This window comes from Malaya genurostris, chromosome 2 (assembly GCF_030247185.1).
Source record: "Malaya genurostris strain Urasoe2022 chromosome 2, Malgen_1.1, whole genome shotgun sequence".
NCBI lineage: Eukaryota > Metazoa > Arthropoda > Insecta > Diptera > Culicidae > Malaya > Malaya genurostris.
Window position 1 is genome coordinate 65,375,552 of NC_080571.1, and position 18,375 is coordinate 65,393,926.

Sequence of the window (18,375 nt, forward strand, 5' to 3'; positions counted from 1 at the left end):
TATATATATATATATATATATATATATATATATATATATATATATATATATATATATATATATATATATATATATATATATATATATATATATATATATATATATATATATATATATATATATTATTTATTTTACCCCGGCTTTAACCATTTTGAGACAAAATTTGTTTTGTGGGTTGCAGTTGAAAACAGTCACAACTGATTCAGTTGTAAAATGTATGGGATATCACTTTGAATACGAAGATAATGTAGAATTTTCAATAAGAGATTTAACACGTCACAGTCGAACAATTAACAATTATGTTGCCAAAAAGGAACCATGCTAAAAACCAATCGAGCCAACATATTTTGGGCGAATTTCGTACTAAATCGTATTCAGAGTTGGCAGCACCCTCCCAGATTTCACATGAAACTTGCTGTACATGAAGACTTTGTCACAAAACTGCAAGGATCAGCCCTAGTCAACTATAATTTCTAATGATCGAAATTTTCAATCAATAGTCATACGTTTGAAAGCGTAATTGCACGAGTCTCTTTTGACTGGATCTATATTATGTCGTTTTCGTTTGAAAAAAAAACAAGCTGACCCAGAACAGTTGTCTCAAGCAAAAATTTTTCACGTAATTGAACATCGAAGACGTGAACCCAGAACATAGACTTTGTTTACCTTTAAATGGGACGGGTATAACGTTATGGGTTAGTCGATGCCTTTCACGCAGCCCACCTGGGTTCGATCCCCAACCCCGCACATAGAATCAGAAAGCTTTTCTGGCCCAAAAAGGGGAACGACCTTAAGGTTTAAAACTAATTTCACTTATATACAAAGCTTCGCGTTTGCATCGATTGACCAATCAGTGCGATACTTTCCAAATCATACATCGCATACTCCTTCGAAACCATCGTCTCCGTTAGAGAAACCCAGTAAGCCAGCACAGTGTCTTAGAATTTTTGCAAACAATATTGGATACTGCTCGCTATTAATCATCATATTCTTGAATCTAATCCGACTGGTACAAGAAGAAGAAGAGCGCAGCGAGCAAGTTGGATCGATCAAGTGGAGGGTGATCTCAGAAGCATCGGTGCCTTGAGTGGCTGGCGACGAGCAGCCATGGACCGAGTTATGTGGAGATGTATGCTTGATACAGCAAAGGACACCCCAGGCCTATAGCTGTTAAGTAAGGTAAGTAAGACAGAATCAAATTCAACTGGTTGAAAAATCTGCCTGACCCCGCCAAAAGGCGCTTGTTGAATTTATTCAATAAGTTCCTTGTGGGCAATATTGTTCCACATGACTGGAGACAAGTGAAAGTGATCGCCATTCAAAAACCAAAAAAAACAGCCTCCGATCACAGTTCGTATCGGCCGATTGCTATGCTTCCCTGTATCCGGAAGTTGATCGAAAAAATGATTCTCTTCCGTCTAGACAATTGGATCGAAACTAATGGCTTGTTTCCAGATACACAGTTTCCATAAACATCCTATCTGAGAAGTTGCATCAGCATGCCAACAAGGGATCAATATTCTTCGTACAATAATCAGATCATGGTGGGGTGCCTACCCAGGAGACCTGATCTGGTTGTATCAAACAACGCTCCTCTTCATTGGAACTAACAAGATCTTTTTGGTCACTAACTTTTGCGCTCCCACTTCTCCCGCCTCTAACTAGATCTATGTCGTTCTTTAGTCATTTCGTGCTATTTTTTCTATTTCTTCGGCAACATCATCAAAACCGCTCCAGTCGACGACCAACATGCGAGCCATCCGCCGGGTCCTCGTAGCCTGGAAGTGTTTCCCACACGAAAAAAAGGATTGGGCCAACATTTACCAACGTCATCTGGAAGACTCCCATTTCACAGGCCACTTCCGATCGCTAACTGAAGGCTGGATCTGTCAAAGTCGACCGCTGCGAACCCAATACGACATTACCTTATGATACTATTCAAGTTTTAAGTTAGTCATTAATTAAAATTAGAAAATGCCAAATCTTAAATCTGAAAAAAATATATTATTGAATACAAAAAATGAGAAGGAAGAAATTTTTTTCTCACAGATGCTTGAAAAACATAAGATGCATCGAGATCCACACAGTTCGAAAAATTCTTGTGATTTTACATCTTATCAGATGCACATAAACGGAGCATCATATTTCACACAAATTTATATTCAAGAACATGTAAAATTGTGTGAATTGAAAATTACATGGCTTTAAAACGAAAGGAATAAACATCAAAAGATCGACATCAACAACACGACTTGAACCGAGAAACATTAGATCACAAAGCACACCAGTTAGTCGACTGAGTCACAGAAGCACATATCTGTTTGGCTGGTAAATCGTGCATATAAATTCATACAGTCTCACTTGCTAGCCGAGTGCAAATTACACTCGGAGCCAGTAAATTTCTGCACGAATGGAATATTGTGTCATTTGAGAAGTTAAGTAGTTATGAATTATATCGTTTGAAGAATTATGTCACCTGTTGAATTCATAATTTCTTTCTGTGCGGTTTTTATTGGAAAATATCGACTTTAGGACTTGGTAAAACTTCGAGATATCCGAAATTAAGTTTTTGTATGCTAAATATTTTAGAAATGCATGAAAAATCAAAATCTGATATTATCTGAAAAAAAAAGTCCCAGACTCGATTTTTTTTCGAGAGAACACTAGATCTTAACGTTTTGTGCCACATCGAAAGATTTGATTGTTTTTGTAATTATTAAATTGGCTCGATTCTTGGTTGGGTTTAGCATCGCTTTATTAAAAAGTTTTTCACATGTCTATATAAACTTGTCAGGAATAAATTTACCTTTTATGGTCACTGTCCATTTAAAATTAGCTACTGCCCACTTTGGGAATCACTGATGTAACCAATCCCAAAATAGAGTTTATTTCTCCTGTTCCAGTATTAGGTGAATCGAGCTTTAACGGTATCTTCTGTAAAATATGAAGCATACAATGTTCAACAGAAATTAGGCAAGCCTCTACCCTCAAAATAACAGCTGCTGCTCTGAATTAAATAAATCGAATACTGGTACATGTAAGCCTTATCCGGCATAAATAAGCACTGAACATACTTGAACTTCTCGGGTTTATTTACGACATCAATAACACTTCTCGTACTAACTTACAGCACAGTCTATTGCAAGGCTTTATTAGTTTTACGCATTATGATCTAGGACACCGCCAGGCACAAATATAAACATTTAGCTGTTTGTGTTCATGGGGGAACTAAGTACCAAGTTACCGGTTACCAAGGAAACTAAATCACCCTAAAGCAGCCGAGGTGGCTTTATTGCGCTGCGTCCCGGTTTGTGTAGGTATAGTGACCAGTAATTCCATTTCCTGTTTGGAAAATACAGTTTTGGGCAATCTATTAAAAAAGCAATAATTCTCTGCGTTAGTGTGTCGGCAAACCAATTATAAAATAAATGAAAAAGAAAATTTTCAAAGGGGCTATCCAGTTACCAGTTAGTTTTATCCTATTGCCCAACAAACGTGATGAAGGTCGATTTTTTTTCGCTCCTACAAATCAACACAATTCAAGCTCGGTTCTCTGCTTTCGTCACACTCCTCTTTGGATTCTAGGAAAAACCAAAACACTTTGCTACATCCGAAAATCAGTGTATGTTACAGACACGAACTAAAAGCAATATTGAATTTTGTACAGCTTCAGAACGGGATCTGTTTTTACCCCGAGACAAATACTTTCCCACGCCAACGAAAAACCAAAAAGCCAAAATCAAGGCTGAACCTGGGGTCCGAAATATGTTCAAATATGATTATGCAGATAAATAAGTGCCCACCAAAGAGCGAAAATTCGAAGAACAAACCAACACACAAGCACGTACCCTAAACGTTTGCAATGTATACATCGTGTTTTCGAGGCCCGTCGTGTCTCCCGACACCCACCGGGCTTCCTCACCGGCAGCAGTTCTCGTCAATAGAGGACTTTCGTCGTCGTCGTCGTCGTTTGTCCCGTTTTTGGTGGAATACCCGGTTCTACATCGCAGCGATGAGCTAGATTGTGCCGAAGGGCAGTTCAGGCGCAGTCAGGAACTGGAATAAATTCGTTACTTCATCTCTGTTTTGCACGGTTGCACGATCTCTGTTATGACGGCGGTAGACCAGCCGCGGGTTTCATTCAATGCGATAGTTGCATTCGGCTTTGGTCGTCTAAAAACCAACGCGGACAGGACGATCGGCAATGCACGGAACGGAACTGTGCCCCGGGTGGAGGAAATGACACATTCATGTAGCTTTACGAGGCAATAATACAAACCTTTTACAAATGAACCACCGCTTTAAAAGCTTCCGAAACATTCATGACATGTTCACGTATTCCGGATCCCTTGAAGCCAAACCCGCGTGAGTGCGGAATTGCCCATGTCCTGATGGCCGGACATATCCCACTTTAAAAGAATGATTCGGCAGCGAGGAGAGAGCATCCGTGTTGTGCCGAAAAACGTTTTTTTTTCTCCCGAGTATTACGCTTTCGGGGATGTGTTGTGGAGAGAACAAATACTTTCACCATCGGGTCAAGCCAAGGGACGGCAGAAAGAGTTGTGCGCTGGAACAAAAGCGTGTTATTTTAATTTCGTTTGAGTAAGACTCTTCCGGAACAAGCTCCATAAAGTGAAATCCGGTGGGTGGGGCTACTGGTTTCGTGTGCTGGCAATGGCAATGGCAACATTACCCAGTATCCGATATCAAAGGATGCAGGAACTTTACCGAAACTGGACCGTTCGGGATTTTAAGGGGGGAGTAAGTAAAACGAGCAAAATGACCAGCAGCGATATTTATGGTCTGTATGTGACTGGCTTTAAGGACTGTGTATAAGAGTTAGAAAACATCAACTTGATGAAGATGTCGTGTGAGCTACGAATATTAACGCATATAAACCCGAAGTAGAAACGAAAAAAAGTAGAACTATAACATAAAGGTTAGATTAAAAAAAAACGACAAAAATATGAAAGAAATAAAATAGAGAGAAACTATGGCTAATAGCAAGAAAAAAACAGAAAAACGATATAGGTAAAGATGCGTAAAGAATGAAAAATACGATTGAGATGAGTGAAGATTACAGGATAAACAGCAAACGTAACAGTAGAATATGGAGTAAAAATTTAAACAGAACAATGAGTTGAAATCAACACTGAATAATGAGTAATGAAGTAATGAACGTAACGAATGAAAATACAGAGGAGAAAAAGTTGTAAATGAAATGGGTTCGAATAGTAAGGAAAGCAAAGAGTAAAAAATGAAAGAGCGTAAATATTGAGAAATAATTAATGGGGAAAAAGAGAAAAGAGTAGAGTGCAGAGAATAAGAAGTCAGTGAAGGAGTAGAAATGAAGTACAAAGCATTAAGAGAGTACAAAGCATAACGACAATCACGGTGTCAAAAGAGTCCACGAAATCAAGCGAGGAACGAGAATAAGAAGAATGAAGACAGTTATGAGAATAAGAAAGTTTAGAGAGCCAACATAGCAAAGAGAATCGTAATTAACGAGTCAAGACAGAAAAACTATTAGAGAGTTAAGACAGTAAGGAGAGCCGAAAGTGCAAAAGGATAAGGAAAGGAAAAAATGGTAAAAGAAATTAATGTAAAGAACGTGGGTAGAGTTAAGAGAAGGGATATAAGGCGATACGTAAAAAATAAAATCAGTCATGTGTACTTTTGCACAAACCGGTACCCATGAAGTACCAAAACCCCTAAATGACTACAACCTGTTGGCGGTCAGAATGCCGTCAATTTGTTTCGTTCTTTCGGGACGTCAGCAAAGACCTTAAATCTCGGTGTAACCAAAGTGACTTGTAAATAGCATGTACTTTACGTCTGCTTACCGGATTATGTTGATCCGTGACGTGGCATTAGCAGATCAACATAATCTGCTAATTGCACTGATGAGCCGAAGGCGAAACGTAAAAAATGAATATAAAATATTATTGATAGAGAGTAAAATAAGTTGAAAAAATATATAAAGCCCTACGATCGTTCGTCAGATTACATTTTAAACCGGGGTTAAATAAACGATATAGAAAATATCGCTATATAAATATAGCTTTAACCTAAAGCAAGTATCAAAGCAAATAACAGAGAGCGAAAAAGAAGGCAATGAGTAATACCAGAAAAAAAAACATAAAAAAATGTGTAGTGCAGTGTAAAGAGAGAGAGTCTACATACCCCAATAGAAATAAAATGCGGATGAAAAGGAAAGACAAAAGTACAATGCGTAAATAATGAGTAGGCAAAGATAGTAAAAGTGACAGTAAAAAAGATAAAAATGATAAGAGCAGAGAGTAAAGGAAATGGAAAGAGTAGAACAAATATAAGATAGTATCGATAGCAAAATATGACAGAAACGACAAGTAAGGGAAATAAAACGTGAAGAAAACGTAAGGTAACCCAAATAGCAATTAGAACTTGTTAAAATTGGCATGTTTCACAATTGCTACATAACGGTTATTTTTGTTGGCTATGTTAGACAAGTGATTTCATGTGTTTTTGTAGCAAATGTGAAAATCATTCATATTACTGCTTGTGAAACCAAATCAAAAACCTGAAAGGATTTTGTTCCAGATCGGTTTTACTAACTGACTGTACAATATGTTCATTTGAACAGTTTCATATCCAGTTCTCTCTTAACAAATATTATTGCTGTGACACATATCATGTTTGCTACTTGGGAAAATATAAAAATTAAGAAAACGAACAAGTAAGTGAAAAGAAGAAAGCAAAAAACAAAAAGAGCAAATGAAATAATATGTGAAAAATATAGAAAGAAAAAAAAACAAAAATATAAAAAATATTACACAAACAGAAAAATTGGAAAGTAAGTAAAGTTCCCAAAATGGAGTGAGAGAAAAGTAAGAGAAGTAAAAAGTTAAGGAAATGTGAGGTGAAAAAAATAAAACTTTAAGAAAAAAACAAAACAAGCAATAAAATAAGTAAAAACAAAAAAGTAAAAAGGTAGCTGAGCCAAAGATGTAAAAGGTAGAATGATGGAAAATAAAAACCAAAAAATGTAAAAAGTAAACAAACAGAAAAACTAAAGAGTAAGTAAAGATCGCAAAATAGATGGCGATAGAGAAAAGTAGGGGGAGTTTAAGAAAACTATAAGTAAGAAAGTAAGTAATAAATAAGAACAAAATACATGTATTATATGGGAATATGAGACAAAGTAGAAGTAACTTACATCGTAAAACAGAGCAAAAAGTAAGGAGCAATGAAGAACAAAATAAATAATATGAGAATATATAGGAAGTGGAAAACGTAAAAAGAAAAGCGACAATAAACATACAGCAAAACTGAAAAGTAAGTAAAGATCGCAAAAGCTGGTGAAGAGAAAGTAAGGGAAGTAAAATATGAATAAAATGTTAGCTAAAAATATAGAAATAATAAAAGAAAACAATTAAGAAATCGAGTAATAAAGTAAAAAGTAGGAAAAGCAAAAGAAATAATAAGAAAAATACATAGATAGCACAAAATGAAAATTATAAAAAGTATTAATAAACGAACGAAAAAACTTGAAAGTAAAGGAAATAAGAAGAAAATCAAACAAAAAATAATAAGCAAGTATAGAAAGTAAAGAGTAAATGACACAAAAAAGAAGAGACAAGAAGTAAAGATAGTGAAACCCAAAACAGTAAAATGAAAACAATGTAAACAATAAAGAAATAGGAGAGTGTATCAGTAAGAAAGGAAAATAGAACGAAAAAAGTACAGTGAACAGCGGAGAGTTCAACGTTAAAGTCGTGTATAAGTAAACGATATATAAATTGAATATTTAAAGTTAAAAAAGTAAAAATTAGATAAAACATGAAATGAAGAGAATGAATAGTAAAGAATGTAACAAGAAATGTAAGGGAAGTGAAGAATAAACAAAGTACAAAAGTATCAATATGAAAATTAAATGAAATGAAATAGGAAAAGTTAGATGTAATGAAGGTGAAAAGCAGGAAGAACAAAAAATATATCAGATAAAATGTAAAATGTGAAGGTAAAGAACAAAAGTTGAAAACCGTGACCAGTAAAAAATAGAAGGTTGAACAAATTCAAAATGAACCAAATCAAATTGTATAGAAGAAAAAACATCTATAATCCCACGACAAAAGAGCTTAACTGCAAATGGTTTTTTCTTGCACGATTTACCGGATTAAGTTTTTAATGAACGCCTTACTCTTCGCATAGCTTTCATGTTAAAACCACATTTATTTCGATCAAAAAAGAAAGTAAACAAAAAGTAGCTCTCATTTGCAGTTAGGCTCTTTTGTCGTAGCTATAGACAAAACAAAAACAAAGAAAGTAACAAATGAAGAAATTATAAATCATATAGGAAAGATACAACTGCAAGAAAATAAATAAATAGTAATCGTAACGTAAAGAAGGTATAAAATAGGTAATATGTGAAAAAAGTAAAAACAACGAAATTTAAAAGAAAAGCTGAAAAAGTGTAAGGAATATAACAAACGATCAAAACAAATAGTAAACGAAACCGTTACAATGTGTGAGTAGAAAATAAAAAGTGAAGTAAGTAAAAAGCAAAAAGAAATTAAATGTTGTAACAATATATTGAAAATAATAACTAATAAAAGTAAAAGCAAAGAAAGCACATCGTAAAAAATTAAAAAGTGATGAAAGTAGCATATTAAGAAAGTAAAACTAAAATGCTATCAGGCAAAAAAGTAAGTAACAGTATATATATATATATATATATATATATATATATATATATATATATATATATATATATATATATATATATATATATATATATATATATATATATATATATATATATATATATATATATATATATATATATATATATATATATATATTAGGGTGGGACAAGGTTGTATGGGAAAAATTATTTTCTTGCTCCACCAAATTTTTCGTGTTCCTTTTGGGTCCCATAAGCACCATGCAAAATTTTAGCTCGATAGGAGAAACTATATTTTCGCGCCCACGGTTCAAAGTTTGTATGGGATTTAGTATGGGAAAACTAACTTTTAACAAAAAATCATCTGGAGGTCACCCTATATACTCAGAAAATCAGCGGGCAGGTGATTTTTGTAGGAAATTTAATGAAGAAGAAAACCTTCGAAGACTGTAACATAATCCGACATCTGTAAAAAATGTTATTAAAGAAAAACCGAGACAAGGTCCGAACGATGGCTCATTCCTTAATGTATCTAGCACCACTGCTGCTCAGAGATGGCATTTCACCAGAGTTATACACGCTAGAGTCAGATTTTTGCCACACCGAGGATGAAAAAAGCGAAGCACCGCACAAAGAGGAAAGCGCACTTCTTCTCAGTGTCGAATAGACACCATTTGAGTGTGTGCTTGTGGTTAAAGCAGCTGGCGCGAGTGAAACACATTCTCTTCGCATGAATCGCTCACACGCGCTCTCGTCTAAATACACCCAAGTGACCACTGGCGCGTGATTGTGAGCGAACACTTCTGTGAACTTCAATTAATAGAGAGTAGATCTGGCCTTGCTATGAAAAATTTGCAAGAAAAACCGAAAATTTTACGATAAATTGTTTTATTTTGCTGATTTTGCGTGTCCACGCTTCATCTACGAAAACCATACAGCAGAGTGCTCATCGGCGTGTACACCTTTGTGAAAGTATCTGCATCCTCCTCAGAGAATTTATTAGCTAATGCTCTAGCACTTTGGTGCGATTCAGTGGAAGAGGTAAAAGGAAATAAACAAACGCACTCATGATGCGTGCACACTTACACAACAGTGGTGTATAAATGTGAAAGAGAAGAGCTCTCGTTGAAGTTGTCAGTGCGAGGGGAGAAATTTTGCTTGCTCTTCGTCACACAGAGGAGATAGACATCTCTGCTGCTGCTAGTGTTGTAATGTGAGTTTGCTTTCTTTTATTATGCTACAACGGTTGATCTGAGTTGTTTGATGTCTTCACAATAGTTGCTCGGTGTAGTTTGAAGATTTTTTTAAACTTAAAAACCATGTTCCAAAACTCACTGTAAAGACACACAAAAAACTAACGTTTTTATTTGAAGGAATACAATTTTGAAGTCTTCCACAATATTGTTGATAAACTCAAATACTATAGCTTTGTCGAAGACATAAACCATCTGCCCCATATGGTTTAGAAGGTTTACTTTCTTCACATATTACCTATTTTATACCTTCTTTACGTTACGATTACTATTTATTTATTTTCTTGCAGTTTTATCTTTCCTATATGATTTATAATTTCTTCATTTGTTACTTTCTTTGTTTTTGTTTTGTCTATAGCTACGACAAAAGGGCCTAACTGCAAATGAGAGCTACTTTTTGTTTACTTTCTTTTTTGATCGAAATAAATGTGGTTTTAACATGAAAGCTATGCGAAGAGTAAGGCGTTCATTAAAAACTTAATCCGGTAAATCGTGCAAGAAAAAACCATTTGCAGTTAAGCTCTTTTGTCGTTGGATTATAGATGTTTTTTCTTCTATACAATTTGATTTGGTTCATTTTGAATTTGTTTAACCTTCTATTTTTTACTGGTCACGGTTTTCAACTTTTGCTCTTTACCTTCACATTTTACATTTTGTCTGCTATATTTTTTGTTCTTCCTGCTTTTCACCTTTATTACATCTAACTTTTCCTATTTCATTTCATTTAATTTTCATATTGATACTTTTGTACTTTGTTTATTCTTCACTTCCCTTACATTTCTTGTTACATTCTTTATTATTCATTCTCTTCATTTCTTGTTTTATCTAATTTTTACTTTATTTAATACATGCTCCTATTTATTTATTGTTCACATTGTTTTCATTTTACTAGTCTGGGTTTTACTATCTTTACTTTTTAGTCTCTTCTTTATTGTTTCATGTACTTTTTGCCTTTTATACTTGCTTCTTATTTTTTGTTTGACTTTCATCTTATTTTCTTTATTTTCAAGTTTTTTCGTTCGTTTATTATACTTTTTACATTTTTTATTTTGTACTATCTATGTATCTTTTATTATTTCGTTTGCCCTCCCTACTGTTTCCTTTTTGCTCGTTTTCTTATTTTTTTAATAATTTCTATATTTTTAGCTAACGTTTTCCTCATATTTTACTTCCCTTACTCTCTCTTCACCATCTTTTGCGATATTTACATACTTTCCAGTTTTTTTGTATGTTTATTGTCGCTTTCCCTTTTACTTTTTTTACTTTCTATATATTCACATATTATTTATTTTGTTCCTATATTTATTATGGCTGCTTACTTTTTGCGCTGTTCCACGACGTAAGTTGCTTCTACTTTGTCTCATATTCCCATATTATACATGTATTTTGTTCTTATTTATTACTTACTTTCTTACTTATAGTTTTCTTAATCTTTTCTTACTTTTCTCTTTCGTCACATTTTGCGATCTTTACTTACTCTTCAGTTTTTCTGTTTGTTTACTTTTTACGTTTTTTGGTTTTTATTTCCCATCATTTTACCTTTTATATCTTTGGCTCGGCTAACTTTTTACTTTTTTGTTTTTACTTATTTTATTGCTTGTTTTGTTTTTTTCTTAAAGTTCTATTTTTTTCACCTCATATATATATATATATATATATATATATATATATATATATATATATATATATATATATATATATATATATATATATATATATATATATATATATATATATATATATATATATATATATATATATATATATATATATATATATATATATATATATATATATACAGTGTTGGTGATTGCCGAAAATTTCACAGAAGCTGCTATATTGCTGTCTATATTGTATACAACATTTTCAATCCGGTAGAAGATGCTACAAGAACTCGAGTCTTTCAATGCATGAACCGCGAGAGAATTTTTCTACATTAAATTAATTGAAAAGGAAAAGTGACTAAAATAATATGTGAAGAAACATAAGACAAATGTGACTAGTAAGAATTAAGCATTAGGAATAATAAAAGTAATTAGGTAAAAATAATAAGAGTAATTAGTATATAAGTGATGAGTTATAAGAGTATTAAAAGCAATAAGAGTATTCAGAACAGTAAGAATAATAAGTGTAATAAGAGATATAAGAGTGATAAGTGTAATAAGATCAGTTCGCATTCACATCTCATCCAAGTCAGTCGATAAAACAAAACCGCTTACGTTCGGGACAGAAAAAGTATTGTGTAGTGAACAATAGAACGACCTCGAAATAAGTGAACCAAACGAACAAAAGCTACCGCCGGTACGAAAGAGTACAATTATTGTTGACTTCAGACAGTGCAAAATTCGACCTTCGATACGAGAACTTGAAGGTTTGCTTAAGGAGCAAATGCATCTTGACATTAAACGTGTGCATTTACTTCAATGCAATAAGACCAATAATGTTGTTTATATCCAGTTCGATAAAGAGTTGGATGCAATTCAATTCGCTAAAGACAATAATAATGTGCACTATGTGGAGCATGAAAATATCAAGTACAACATTCCAGTATATATGGATGATAGTGCTATAGAAGTGCGTGTGCATGATCTTCCCTCAAGCGTCATCGATCCTTATATTCGTAAAACTATGTCCCAATACGGAGAGATTCTCTCTATCGAAAAAGAAAAGTGGAAGAATTTTTTCCCCGGTATTCTAAATGGCGTACGTTTGTTACGCATGCGCTTGAAGAGGCCTATACCTTCTTATGTAACTTTCGGTCAGGATACAAGAATCCCGTGCAAATCACTTGTTACCTATGACAATCAGATAGCCATATGTCAATATTGCCAAAAAGCTGTTCACTACGGTAAGCCATGTGATAGCTGGACAAGGAGATAACTACACAAAAGGACAACGGTGCTTCCTTCACACCAACCCCAAGCAACCCCAGTACACCTGTGACAGTCACCAACAACAGTGAAGCATCCTCTTCAACGAAACCATCCAACGTATCCCCTATAGAACAAAGTACACCAGCTGCAGTTAACAACTTACCATCCAACCAATCAGCAACTGCAAACAATGTACAACAAGACGCATCTACAGCAACTAGCAACGGAATCAACAACAATACCACCGATGCGGCAATGAATGACGAGACGAACCGCGAACAAACTGCCCCTCAATCCTCGCAGGAGGAAAATGGAAGCTCCTCTCCCCCTAGAAAAAGGGTGACAACGAGATCCAATACAAAAAAAAATATCTAAAAACTCAGCTAAATCGGCCACGTAAAGCTTGTACGCAAATAGGCCTGAATAAAATATATTTTAAATAAAAAAAGTGTAATAAGATAAATTAGAATAATAAGAATAATAAATGTGATGAGAGTAATATGAATAATAAGAATAATAAGAGTAACAAAATTAATAATAGTAAAAGTAATAAGAGTAATATGAGTAAGAAGATAGATTACATTAGTAAAGGAGCATATTGTACAAAATAGAAATAAAAATATATAAAGATGACATATAAGACATAGTAGAAGCATACTACATCATGAATCAAAAGTAAAGAAGAACGGAAGAGCAAAGACTAGTGACTACAATTTTAAATTACAAAAATATTAACTTTTTCACGTCATAAAAGTATCGCTGTGGAAGTGCTTAATTTTTGCACTCCACTGATCACGTTCATAATTTTAATAACCTCCTGGTACCGATTTCTTATCAAATTTAATAACGAGTAAATGCTCGACTACGCTCCGATGCAACCAATTTCGTTTTAATATCCTGGTCCACGCAGCTAAAGATACAAAGAGAAGGGGAACTGGAAGAATGAAATTCGAAAAATAATAACAAATTTATATACAAACTCGATCCATTTAGTTTCGTCCGTTACCACCACGGGGTGCTGCTGCTGCTGCTGCTGCTGCCCTACTCTACTGCTGCAGTCCTACGATTTCGTAACGGAACATGCATATATCCGATCGATGACCAGTGCTGCCCGAAGGGGGAAGGGTGAGGGACATCCATATAACGTCATCAAACCCATAATTTTGTAGTTGGCTTACGGGCACACACAGCGGACCAGATATATCGCAAAAACACGAACGTCATCCCGGGACCGACCGGCAGCAAGGTCTGGCCTTGCACCAACCGTTCGACGGTGGGCGTGGAACTGTTACAACTTTTTCTGTTTTTTACTAGCGAAAATAAAAAAAATATTAACGGTTGTCTGCGTTACTTCTAATGTCACGGCTGGACAGTTCCGGTGCTTTTTTGTCACAACCAAAAGGCACGGTTATTTGGTAGTTTGTTAATTGTATTGTTAGGAAAACGTGCAATAGATTGTATCAATTTTGTTTAACGTGTGTTTCGGTCCTAAAGTCGCTCCGTCGCTCAAACCAGTTCTAGTAAATTATAGAAATTGTGTTAATATTAACCCCGACGCCTGCCTGTAGTCGTTCGGAGTACGTTTTAGCTCCGGTGGTTAGTAACTACTGACTGGTTTGCAAGCGTAGAGTCATTTCTGCGTCCCCGACTAATGGTCTATTATCACGAAAGCGGGCAGTTTACTTTAAATAAAGTTTAGCCCACTCTATAATTTATAAATATCCCGCGTTCTGGTGCTCCTCCTTCTGCTGTTTGCTGCTGCTCCTGTCACACAATGGTTTCAATGGCCAACGATTATTGTAAATAAAACAGTGGTCGGATCTCTCCGTCGCTCTATCTCCTCCTGTCACGCGGTGTGATGTACACTGGTGGCGCAAGTAGCAACCGGATTGGCGTGCTACTGACATGAAGTATGACCGTAAACTTGTCAGTGAGCTTCATTGTTTGGGACAATGAGTATGGCCTAAATGACCCAAAACATTTTATGGCTTCAGCTGCCGGGTTCCAATATATTGTATACATAATTACTGGTATCCGTGTACAACCGGTAGGAGTGAAGCGTTTTCAGCTTAACCCAGCAGCACGTCACAGTCAGGATGGCCGAGTGGTCTAAGGCGCTACGTTCAGGTCGTAGTCTTCTCTGAAGGCGTGGGTTCGAATCCCACTTCTGACAATAGAAGCAGTATTTTGCGGTGCTTTTGAAGAAAAAACCCTGTTTTAATTCATATGGTGGTGCCTTTCTCATATTACTTATTATATTTTCATGAATATTACTAGTGGATTCTGTCAATCAAAATTCTTGAATGCTTGAATAAAAATTAGAAAGTTTTTTTTTAGCACAAACTAACATAACCTTTTCAATTTGTGAACAATTGTGTAAAATTGAGATTTTTTCCGTTTTTATGCAACTTTGCTCTAAGTGACGGTTTGGAGTTTCAAACACACTTCACTCTCCAGTTCAACCGGAAGTCGGGTCCGAATAAAAATCAATCTCTTGTGAAATCTCTTTCATTTAAGTTTAAATTTGTGAAAATTGGTTCAGCTATCTCTGAGAAAAATGAGTGAGTTTTGGTTTGAAGTTTTCGACCACTATTTCCGTTACTTCCGGAACCGGGAGCTGGAAACCGGTATAACTGGAAATGATTCGTTTAACGTGCAACTAAAATAACTCACAAATTGAAACAATTGAGTCAAATTTAGAAGAGTTCTTGCTTTTTTGCATAGTCGACGGTTCTAAAAGCTGTAGTGTATTGTCGAGGATAGCCAAATTTTTACTACTCGTATTGTCTATGGGAACTACCAAGTATCAGAATATTAAAGAGTCTTCAAGGTATTATATAGTCGTAAAGGTGATCAATCGACTACAAGGAGTATCACACTCAGCATTCACGCCTTTCGCTTATGAACCGAATGAAGCAGTCTCATGCCAATGATTTTGATTAGTAACAATGAATGAATAATTTCACTATAGGCGAAAAAATAAATTATAAGAGCATTTTGATTATAAATTGAACCGTCTTAAACAGCGTGCACAAATATGTCTCTCTAATTTATTCATTTATTTATTAATTAATTAATTTATTTATTTATTTATTTATTTATCTATCTATTTCCTTCCATCTGATCTAGATTGATTTTAATGGAGTTTTGGTGGAGTGGGAAAAGCCCATTTTAGCTTCAACGAATGCGCGTAAAAGCCCACAATCCTTTTAACATTTTACACATATGTGTTTACATAACTACATTTCACAAATACTCCGTTCTTTGTAAGTCGAGTCGCAAGAAATTCCATGCTCTAAGCGTTCTTGGTGGGACATTAATACATGAAAGAATCTCTGGAGCATCAGTTTGTCCATTCAACAATTTCACTACAAATACAGATCTGAATATACTTCGTCGTTTGTTTAGTTTGTCCATGTCGAGTAAACGACAGCACTCAATGTATGGTGGAGGTTCCGACGGATTACGCCATGGCAGAGATCTAAGAGCAAATTGTAGGAATCGTGATTTTACTGCTTTAATTCTATTGATTCAAACACAAAATATGCACTGAAGGTTCAAGGGTAGACCGTACTAAGGTGTAACATAACACTCGAAGGCAGTATGGATCAGTAAACTCTTTGGCGATCCTCATAATGAAACCTAAGTTTCTATTTGCCTGAGCTATTATAAGCGAATAATGATGTCTGAAGGAGAGCTGAGAATCAAGAAGCACACCAAAATACTCTTTCAAGAGTTCCCCAAGGAATAGTGTAGTTCCACAGTATAGGGCTTTTCTTTCATGTAAAAGAAAGCACAGAACATTTGGACACACTTATAGTTAAGAGGTTGAGATTGCATTGCAATCTGCTGTCGATCGCACAACAAGAAACGGTTTCAAATCGTCCACCTACATAAGCTGGATCCTGATGGAATGACAAAAGAAAATGTCATTGAAAAATAATGAAAACAGCAATGGTCCTAGATTGCTTCCTTGAGGAACATCTGATTCATTAATGAAGTTGTGTGACTCGACATTTCCTAGCTTTACTGATAAAATGAAATGAAATATATTATTTGGCAAATTGAATGAAAGCGTATCATATGGATTTGATTGCACTGCTGCGATTTGAATCGCGTAGTAATCAATAGAGCACTCGCAGAAAAAAGTGTGTGGGTAAAGTCAGAGACATAACTAGATGACGTGAATACGAATAAAACTAACACGTTTATTAACACTTCTGAATATCTAAAATCGTTCTCATAAGTTGATAGATCGTGTGAATTGTGCAAGGTTTTTTATAACAGCCATGTATTGGTTCAGTACACTCTAAATCGGATACGAAGTCGGTTGAAACAGAAGGTCAAACTTCACTACTGGAATGTAATAGCAAGGCTTTTTAATAATCAATTTCCAGGTACTTCAAAGTCAACTGCGCACGCTATAATGAATGAAAAAACTGAAAAAATGTCAATTTTTATGTTATATACCTAGACAGCAGGTAAAGCGAAAACGCAAAGTCGCTCACTGCATCAAAACTGTCGTCCAGACCAGGCCCGTACCCAGGATTTCGTTTCGGGAGGGGCACAATGATAAAAAAATAATGTTACTGAAGATTGCTTATGTACCTAATTTTCGCTGTGCCTTTTACGGGTGTTCACGACAAAATGTTTCAATTGAGAAAGGCAACTATTTACGCATCATACAGCAACATTCAAAATTAACAGATTTTGAAAATATTCTACATATTTTTAAAGTTATAGCACGTTTAATTACCGTTTCAAGAAGAATTTGATACTTGTTAATATAAAAGTTATTAAATTAATTTGTATTGACGTAGAGAACAAAATACTCGAATTAAATATTTTTGTATTCATTTAGGGTTTAGCCAAATTTTGTGCTAGGGCACATAACTGTTTTTATTATTTTTACGTTTCGTCTTTGACTCAGCAGTGCAGAGCAGTTCAAATTGAACTGCTCAGTGCTAAACTCGGCAGTTCAATTTGAACCGCTAAGCAGACGAAAAGTTTCTGCTACTTACAGAACTCTTTTTGTTTTGCAACGGAGTGCAATGTTTTTTTCTGACGTGCCGAACGAAAACGTGTTTTCGACTATGTCTGGCCGATGCAGGTTTGGTCATTTAGGGGTTAGCCAAATTTTGTGCTAGGGCACGTAACCGTTCATATTATTTCAATTTGAACTGCTCTGCACTGATGAGTCAAAGACGAAACGTAAAAATAATAAAAGTTCATCTGTTCTAACATTTTACGTAAATGGGAAGTTATGGTAAATAAAATCTTATAAAGTTGCAACACTGCTCGCTCAGTGTTACTATAATGCTGTTAATTACATCGGAATTAAACGATAAAACAATAAAATTACACCAGAATTACAGAGATTAAAAAAAATCAATTTTTTGTCGTGAATACGACTTACTTTACTATGGGGCGCCTTTTCAAAATTAGTCATATGGAAGAATGGGCAGAATTTAATCGTGAATATATCGACTTGTATGAATGGCAGCAACATAATTCTTTCACTATTTCATCAAAAATATGATCAGGAACTTAGGATAATATTTTGAACAGTGTGAGATAACCACAAACA

At 34.9% G+C, this 18,375-nt stretch overlaps 1 protein-coding gene and 1 non-coding gene across 11 annotated transcripts in view; both read left to right on the top strand.

Annotated features, from left to right (window-relative positions):
- Positions 1-18,375, top strand: part of LOC131427464 (protein winged eye) — a 758,071-nt gene that overhangs the window by 311,636 nt on the left and 428,060 nt on the right. The window lies entirely within an intron of this gene.
- On the top strand, positions 14,879-14,961 carry Trnal-cag (transfer RNA leucine (anticodon CAG)). The gene has a single exon. It is a non-coding gene; the product is annotated as a tRNA-Leu (tRNA).